This window comes from Strigops habroptila, chromosome 8, assembly GCF_004027225.2.
Source record: "Strigops habroptila isolate Jane chromosome 8, bStrHab1.2.pri, whole genome shotgun sequence".
Classification (NCBI taxonomy): Eukaryota; Metazoa; Chordata; class Aves; order Psittaciformes; family Psittacidae; genus Strigops; species Strigops habroptila.
Genome location: NC_044284.2, coordinates 33,967,394 through 33,975,173, shown reverse-complemented (window position 1 = coordinate 33,975,173; position 7,780 = coordinate 33,967,394).

Here is a 7,780-nt window from a genome sequence, read left to right as displayed (position 1 = left end):
AAAAGTTGTTCTACCATAAGAGATAACAACATGTTCATATGTTGCATCTTCTTGAAACCAGGTTAATCACCATGCTCAAATCATCACTTCTAAATATGTCCCAAAAAAGTAAAATTACAACAACAAAAATCCAAGCTGGTCTTCAGTACAGTCTTTCACTGAATTCTTTATGAAGTAAATTTGAAATCTATATGTTACCTGTTACCTCAGTTCAGCGGCATCAGTGTAAATCTATAGCAAGCAATCTACAGCAGGACATGAGGTACAAACAGACTGAAGGTATGACAGAGAAAAGAGATGGGTTTATTCACGTTTGAAATCATGTGGTTTGCATAAACATATGTTTTATACCAGATTCAAGGCAATCAGGACTAGTCTTTCCTTTCACAGAAGCAAATTTACACCAAAAAGGAGGTGTTGGGAGATTCCTCTCCACAGTTAAAGCACCAATGCAGTAATCTTCCTTGGAGACATTTCCAATAGCTGCCTTGTCTCAAGACATGTAAACACTTCCTACATTACCTGAATTTAGCTCTTCTTCATTTCCAAAACACCAGTTTATTGATATGAATGTATTTGAAAAATGAATAGGCTACATTTTGTAGGTGCTGATTGAAATAAATAAAAGAAAAATTTTCATCCTTCCACATTTTTTGGAAATACCGTTTTCTTTAAGTTCAAAATAGAAGAAAATTAAAGAAGTGCATGGCTATAAAAAATGAGAAGGAAAAATGTTTACTTTAACTGTCTATGCTGCTAAGCATTTTAATCAGAACTAGCAATTTTTTCTTTTAGTAATACCAAGCTATAAATTCATTTCCCAGCTGCAAAGAGAAATTGCTGCTACATGTGTCTGATTTTCCAAAGTACTAGGCAACTACCTTGAGGTGCTGCACATCCTTCACCTCCTTTGTACATAAGACCAAGCCCTTTTCTATATAAACACACATCAAATGTTTACATCGCCCACGTGAAAGAGGATTTAAGAAGTGAGAGTAGGAAGGTAACAGTTTTAAGGACACATCTCAAGTGGCAGTGTTAATCACTGATAAAAGCAAACTGTTGTTAGATAAAAGTTTCTCCACAGAAGAGAATGTACCTCATGGACTGAATCAGAGCAGATTGTTTTCACCCCATAGAGTCAAATTTTCTACAGAGCCTTTGGTTCTCCAGCTTAACTGTTACTGAGCTTGAATAGGTAATATAAGTCACAGGAGGAAAGAGGCAGGCATTAAAATTAACATTAAGAACCATATTATAAAGAAAACTCAAACTGAATGCAAACGATGGAAACCAACCAAGTGTGAATTTTAGACCCCTTTTTTTTTTTAATTATTTCCTCTCCTCTCTACTGGATATCACAAATGGTCCTCAAAGTCAGAATTACAAAATTCATTCTTTACTACATAAGGAATATTTCTACGTTAGCTGTGAAGTACATATGAAACGTGCTTGTAAATGATGGCTCACATGGCCTAGCCAGTTATCCTAGAGCTGGAAATCATGCTAGTGATGCCAGAGACACACCAAAACCTGCACAGCACCTTGGTAAGACAATTTCTGAACTGCCCCCATATTAGATTTCAATTAATGCCAAATTCAAGTATATCAGTGCCTGACATGAAGGTGGTGGAAGGAGAGAGAAGAGAGAGCTGTGGGAAAGATCAGCTGCCTTCAGAAATTAGGTATTACATGAAATAAAAGAGCTCAAGACAGAAGGTCAGGTATCCTCTGTTATTAAGAACAAGCAGATTTAGTCATGGTTCCAAGCCACTCCTTAAAGTGAAATACAATAGCCATTATTTTATTACCAACTCTAACCTTCCAATGGATACACAGTCCAACCACTGTCAGCTTGTTGGAAGCATTCAGAAGATGCCTACTGCAAAATCTGCAGAGACATAAAAGGTGTCCTAGAGGGGAACACAAGAGCAGATTGCATTTTCTTTGAGTTTGTGTATCCCTTATTTAACAACTTGGTGTTCAAAAAGTGAACAAGTAAATCAAAACGTGTTTGAATAAGGAATATGTTCTAGTCAGAAAGACACCAAACATCTGTATGACACCTTTAATATGAAAGTGCTGCATGTCTCAGGATTGTGCACAGTGCTTATTTCCAAAGATCTTGGGAATTATCTTTTTTTCGTAACCTTCTTCTTGTCACTTTTTTCCCCAGCTTCACTCCACCAGCACTCCCTGTGTCAGAGGGAGGCCTGAGGAACAGGTTGAAAGAAGCGAAGTTCCCTGCTCTTACTCATTCGCCTTCAGAAACAGCAAAGGTGAAATTCTGGCTTTGTCGCAATAAATGGAACACATGCCAAAATCTTGAAGGGCAGAATTTCACCCTGTCAGGCTGTTCTCTGTAACATTAATGCAGCTTCCCTATATACACACCCATCAGAGGACAGGGGTTTGCAGGTGGATTCATAAAAAACAATGTAAAATGCAGGAAGGGGAAAGTTCTTCCAGTCATCTGTCCTAAGGGAGCAGGATTCCCTTCTACTGAGACCCCCTTCACCTTCAATCTCTCCTACTTTGTCCTCAAATTCCTCTCCTTACCTAAGGAGGCAATCCTGCACAGTGAGAACCTCACAGACTTTTAGGACTTGTTTCGTGCTTCTAAGGTGCTTACCAGTCTCCCAGGGCTGATGTTTCGAAAGAAAAGTACAAATTGACCCTTAAGAACAAATTGTAATGAGATGTGCATTTCTCTTAAGCATTGAGCATATGCTACGTTACTCTACTATACACTAAAGAACAGAAAACCTACCTCTTGTTGTGAGGAAAGGGAATCACTGCTAAAGAGGAAACTATACCTGTTAGACAACAGGAACTAAATCATTTTTTGCTGGTTGCTTTGTTGTTTTTTGTTTTGGTTGTTTGGGGTTTTTTTTTTTCATTCTCCATTATTTTTAAAGAGCCTTTCCTTATGCAAACAAGAGCATTCACTGATCAGCACCAGTTTCTCTTTGCTTGTAGTGTACATTAAGAAAATTTAATGGAATATTCTTAGAAAGACATCTGTGCCTGGGGTGACTCACATTTGATCAATCCCTATGAACTGTTCTTTTCAGAGGATGTGCAATTATTTGCTCAGTTAGGCTTAAACTTTTTATTTATCTAATCACCCCCCTGTAAAGCTTTGATCTGAGCTTCCAAAACCTATTTTTCTAACCACTTTAGCTACATATTTTAAGTCTTATTGTCTAATCAACTTCAGCCTGTAAAACATGCAATGTCCTACTTAATGCATCTTATTAGGAAATAAAGCTGCCGCATGGATTTTTAGATCTCTCATTTTGCAACCCCGTGAGCCATTTGGAAGCATCATTAATGTCATTATTCCAGGGGAGAAAGAGAGAACTGGCAGCAGAGTGAGCCCTCTACATGGCTGTCAGCTTTGCCCTGCTAACATTTGCAGAGTGACTCAGAGGTGAATCACAGGTTTCTGCAGGTGTACACCAGGGAGAGCTGGATGATTTCCATGTCACAGTGGTTGCAAATGTTTACTTCGTTAGTTCATGGGGTTACTCAGCAGTCGTAGCCAACTCAATTTCTCAATCTTACTGTACGGCAGTGAAAAAAAAAAAAAGGGGGAGTAGATAGCAGCTTTGAAATTAAAAACACAAAACCAACCGTCAATTTGTAATTAGAAAGTCTGAGCAATATTGGAATGTGAATGGATATATGTGTGGCTGTCATTAAATACACATTATGAAATATTTCAAAGTGTATCTAGTGTTAGGTCTATTATACTCATTACTACAAGAGTAAAGAGTATACTCACTATACCCTTTTCCACTGCAGTACACCATGCAGAAGGAAAGATCCCTGAACCTTGCACTGATGGTTGTCTCTACACACTGAAAACGCATCTGCCATAAGTAAACTTACAGTGATGTGTCTACTTAGAAACTATTTCAACAGTTCCTTTGAAGTTTCCAGATAATTTACAATAAGACTTTGCGTGTATAAAAATAGTCGCTTGGGATTTACTAACGGCATCTCACACCCACTGCTGCTGGTATAGCTGTGAGAATTAAATTCCTATAGCCACATCATCTCCTTACATTTCAAATTTGCAAGTGCTGCCGTAGGTAAAAGGAAATTCCTGCATGCAGGACACCAGGTAGCTGTGTGAGCCTATCTACCTTAAATTTCTCTCAACTAGATTCCATAAGCCACTTACCTATCCATTTTCCCAGTCTATTTATTTTGAATTTTACCATCTTTTGACCTCACGTTAACTTGTTCCCCACAAGATTATGTCATCAAAAATTTATCGCTTTAGTTCATGTTCCTACTTTAAGGTTATTAACATATAAGGGAGAACAAAATCAGGCCTCCCAGGGTTGATCCTTGAGTTCTGCCATATTACAGGTCACCTCCAGCCACCATGAACTCCCAAATGTTCCCACTTACATGACTGTTTGTCTTACACGTAGAAACTTGTTTTTCCCAAGGCCAAGGAAAAGCCTCTCCTCACCTTTTCATTATTTTATCTTGTGGATTATGTTTTGCATAGTTACCATACCCAAAAGTTTCTGCATTTTCTCCCTGATACAAAACCAGTAATGGGTTACAACCAAGTCAACTCACTTCTGTATTTAAAATTGATCAAGTTATCTGATACTCAGTGGAAATAGACACTAAGACCTAGTTTTCAAACAAGCCCGACCAGCTCTAGTGGAGTAAATTACTGGCTAAAGATTGAAAGGCTATGAAGAGAAGATGAAGTTAAGAAATCTGCTAAAGATTGAAAGGCTATGAAGAGAAGATGAAGTTAAGAAATCCACAAAAGTTGAAAGCTCTGTTTATCCTAGATTTACTCCACATTTTATGCAAACAGATGACATCTTCTAAAGATCTCAATAAAAGCTACCCAACCAGAGAATGGAGTACCCATGCCAGATATGCACTCAGTGCATTATTATATCAAATACATGCTTCCTTAAGGATACTCTTCTAACCTCTGAAGCACTATTCTATAGATTCTATGAATTTTTAAAAATAATAGAAGATGAAAATGGAAACTAGTGAGAAAACAAAGCCACTTAAAACACGTTTTAAGAGCATCCATGTGACTCAATATGCTGTTCTGCATGCTTACACAGAAACTGCAAATGAAATCCAGGGAACCTGTAATCTCTGGGGAGTCAGAGTATTTCAAGACAAAAATGGCCATGTAGCATTTATTAATAAAACTAGCTGGGTTATTCTGGCCAAAAATCCTACCAGGTGTCATCTACACATGAAACGAACTTCACAGTCATTTGCAGTTACAGCAGAGCAATGTTGGTAACCCTGATGGTCCTTTCCAAACCTCCACTGCCAAGAGAACAAGCTGTGCCCTAAAGCACGGAGTAATAAGCAAAAAACAGAGATGACAGTTGGCAGAGACAGATGGAGGCTACCTGGTGTCAGGATCTCACAGCAGGAGGCTCAGCACCCCTCACCAGGCACCACCAGTCTCTGCAGCACCAGCCAGATTGTGCTCTGCGTAGCACAAAGTTTCCTCAACTAAAATACGAGAGCAGTGTTCAAGTTACCAAGGGAAAACCCGGGGAAGGAAAGCTTCCCACTTTTCTGCTTGGCAGAAAACAGCATTGTTCCAGCTAACTCAGGTGTCTGTGAGCTCCTCTGCCCCAGCAGCAAGGAAAGCACAAGGGGAGAGTGGCTCCAGGGATTCTGCATTACAGGTGCATAGTGGTGTGAGGGCATCATGCAACACCAAAACTGTACATCTATCCTGTCTTTAGTTTTGTGTATTATTTTAGCCACTGATGTTCAAGTCTGGACCCCATTTAAAAAAAAAATGACAGTCAGGTGAGGCAGGTACTAAAAACTATGCAGGCTCATAGTCACATTTATTTATTAACAGCTCTCCTTAAATATATCTTGTTTCTGACTTTGGAGATAAAACAGCATCTCACCAAGGCAATGACTGCATAAATACCCTTTTTTCACTTAGCAGCAACTATCTCAAAACACATTTGAAGACATATTTTTAAATCCCATTAGAAAAGAATAGTCGCTTAAACAAGTTACCATCCTAAAATTGGTTCCAAATTCTTCCCAGGTCTTAAACGCACACGACAATGGCAAGAGAGGAAAGAAATACATTTGAAAGCACTCAAAGCGTGAAGTTGAAATGTTGAGAACACTGCACTGAGCTGCAAATCACATGGCACTGCAAACCAATTGTTAGATGTGCTTTATTTAAAAACTATTACCATGTTATGCTATACTTACTCAAGTAAACTATAAAAACCTTGTAGAAACGAGCATTAGCTATTATGAATCCATTTTTGCAATGAGCACACTGCCTCCAGGGTAAATGAGCACTAAAGCTTACTAGAGCTATAAATATCCTGGTTTTCACATGGTCTGATTGAAAATGATGTAGGTGTGCTTGGCATTTAACTTGGGGAAGTCATGTCAGCTCCCCTCCCTTCCTCCTCCCCATGTTAACAATGCTGTTTGGCAGCTTTTTCATTTTATCTCACCACAGATCTTTGCCAAAACTTGAATTTGCTCCTGACAGATTAACTGCCACCATAAAAGAAACTGGATATATATATATATTTTTTTTTTTTCCCTCCTGCAGATTCTGATTGAAAGGATAAGCTTGAATGACAATCTTCTCAAATGGCCTGGTCTTCTCACAGGCCAGAGGTTGGGAAATGAGGACCAATACACTTGGAGAGGGTTTAGTTAGTCAGTAACCACACTTTAAATTCAATTATTTGAACAGTTAGCAGACTGTGAGACCAGATTCCCAGCTGTTTTGTAACTTACGTTGTCACTTGCACCTGTGCAAAGTGGGTACAAAATACTTCTAATTTGGCAGTTGGGAATTAGACCCCGTATTTACATTTGCTTCCTGATTCCTGACTTTATTCATTAGCCAGCATGTGGTACACAAGCTGATGAATTATTGTTTAGCTTGTTTTGAAAACACATCACTTGCAAACATACTTAAAAAAGATCTGCAATAATTAGCTGCATTTTATTTTCTATCTAGCTGCACCTTTTTGTGCCTTTTTATGTACACGTGCATACGTAAGTACATTTATGTCAAGTTAAATTTAATCCTTTATGATTAATTTAGGGTCAAAATCAGGCCTGAGTGAACACAAGTGCAAAGGCAGAGATTTCAATAGAATTCAATATATTTATACCAGACCTGAATTCTCCCTTTTTGCCTCAAGGCATATTTCAGAGTTCCAGTGTACAGAGGACATACTAAATATTATTTTGCATTCACAAAATACAAGCAAGATTGCAGCTGGCTCTATCTTTGCATCTTGACCAAGCAATGTTAAATTATCTTGCATTTTCTACAGATCAAAGGGGATGCCTGCAGTTATATTGACATACAGGAATCCAACTGGGTATCTGAACCCTTAGCAGCATCCAATACTGAAAATCCAGCACAATAAAGAGGGTCCTGTTGCTACCTACACCACGCATTTTGTCTCTGCCATAGAATATAAGGAAAATGATTCTTTATGTATGATATTTCAGTATTCACAGCAAAAGTCTAACTTTCAGTTCTGAATAGAGAAAAACTATCTTTCAAGTAGTTACATAGCTTGCTGCTTTAGTCTCTGTGCAGTTCATCACTCTTGTCCAGCATATTCCTGCCCCCTTCCCGCACACCCACCCCTCATTAAAAGAATTTCTATGTATTACCTTCACGAGACAGTGGAATATTGCTGTCTCTGGGATGTGGCAATATTTTCTAGGGGATGCCTTTTGTTCCATTAGACTAGCTTCA